At 32.4% G+C, this 1,965-nt stretch overlaps 1 protein-coding gene across 2 annotated transcripts in view; it reads left to right on the plus strand.

Moving 5' to 3' along the window:
* Syt1 (synaptotagmin 1) overlaps nt 1–1,965 on the plus strand; it is a 425,848-nt gene that overhangs the window by 52,315 nt on the left and 371,568 nt on the right. The gene's annotated exons all lie outside the window — the stretch shown is intronic.

Below are 1,965 nucleotides of genomic sequence, written 5' to 3' on the forward strand. Positions count from 1 at the left end.
GCCAGGGCCAAGTAGTGGGAGTGGGTGGGTAGGAGAGCAGGGGCGGTGGGGGAGGGTATAGGGAACTTTCGGGCTAGCATTTGAAATGTAAATAAAGAAAAAAAATTTAAAAAAAAAAAAAAAAGAAGCGCATGTGCAGATCTTAAACGGAAATTTCCAGGTTCCTCTTCCATGACTGACACAGAGTATGAGACATGCTGTCCCCAGAGGTGACTTTTAAGATCTACTGGACAAATTAGGAGGCACGTTCATGGTTAGGAACCACATAGTAAAGAATCTGGACTTCATGATAAAGACTAGAAATAGGATGAGGAAAAAATGGGAACACAAAAGAAAAATGTTGCAGTGAAATGAAATATTTATGGGAGCTGTTTTAATATCTCTTGTTCCATGTCAATATATAGAAAGCTCTCATCCCAAGTTATGTCTCATTTAATTGCTACATTTATAATTGCATTTAATGCCTCTTTCCCTATTTTTAACTTCTTATTGGAACCACAACACACTTTTCCTAAATAAGCTTAAAATATTTCTTTTCTTCCTATGTTTTCTGTGTACAATTTTAAAACATCTTTTTTTACAGCTACGTTTACATTGGTTTACATTGACTTTATTTGCTATCGTAGATAATTTTAGGAATAACATTTCTTAAGAGAAAACAGTTTTGTCAGTGAGAGCCTTAAAGGCTTTGTTCTCTGCTTGGATTCTATATTGGGATCCTGTACGTCTCAAAATTCTGTGTTTATTAAGATTCCCAAACACACAAAGATAGAAACTGTGATCTATTTTTAAATGTTCATCTAAAGTATAGCTGTTTGCTGGTGCTGCATAGGGGGGAGAGTAATTCTAGATGTTAATCAGATGTTTGTTCGCCTAAATGAAATCTAGTTGTTCTTTACTTAAGTAATGGGACAGGCTAGAAATGATGGGGAAGCTAGAAGAGATCGAACCCCTGTGGAGGATTTAGGTTTCCATGGTTGGTCTTGAAAATGTAAAGTAGTCAAGAGCTCTTATTAAGCCTTCCAGGCCAAAATCCTGGTATAGGACCCATCTGCTCAGTTATCATCTACTTTTGTTTAACTTAAATTTAATAAATTAATTAACCCCCTATATGGTTTTCTGTTTAAGGTATTAGTACCTTGACAAAACCTGTGGCTCTTAGATAAGCAAGAACTTTAATATAACTTTAAGAAATTTAATATAAATTTCAGTTTCAATTTATATTTAAATATATTTAACCTGTTTTAAATTTATTTAACATAGATTTTCATATAAGAATTTTATTTAAATTTATTTTAAACATAGAACTTAAAACATCTAAACTATAATTTACTTTAATATTTAAATGTATGTATTTAATTTATAATTTTCATACAAGACTATCTGCACAGCAAAGATTCAGTAATTAAAACCAACACTCCTTCCTGTGATTTATTTCTCACTTTTACCCCCACAGTTCACCTTGGATAAATCTACTTATATCTCCTCTGCCTTTCCCACCTACTGTCTACCAACGAAATGCATTTTGCTTATTTACTTATTTGTCCATCTGTCCTCTTCAGTGACTTCTTTTGCATCGTGCACATATGAAATATCTGAAGAGTTCTCTATCATAGAGGCCTTTGTTAGTTTTAACTATAGAAACTATCACCACCCCACCCCGTCTTAACTCTTAGAAAACTATCTCTTTGGAGAACTGCATTTACTGTTTAATACTGAAGCTCTAGTATGAAATAGCTAAGTTCCTTTGGTTTCTTAGGATTCTTTTGGAGCAGTCTTAACTTTGCACTCAAATCAAGAAGGAGAGATTTACAGCTGCCATATATGCATTTCTGTTTTATATAAAATGTAAAAAGAAAATTTCAGTCCTGGTATAAATATTCAAAACATCTTCTCGTTCTTTACTAGAAACATCTTTTTTTGTATTTTATTATTATTATTATTATTATTATTATTATTATTATT

Source organism: Mus pahari, chromosome 9, assembly GCF_900095145.1.
Source record: "Mus pahari chromosome 9, PAHARI_EIJ_v1.1, whole genome shotgun sequence".
NCBI lineage: Eukaryota > Metazoa > Chordata > Mammalia > Rodentia > Muridae > Mus > Mus pahari.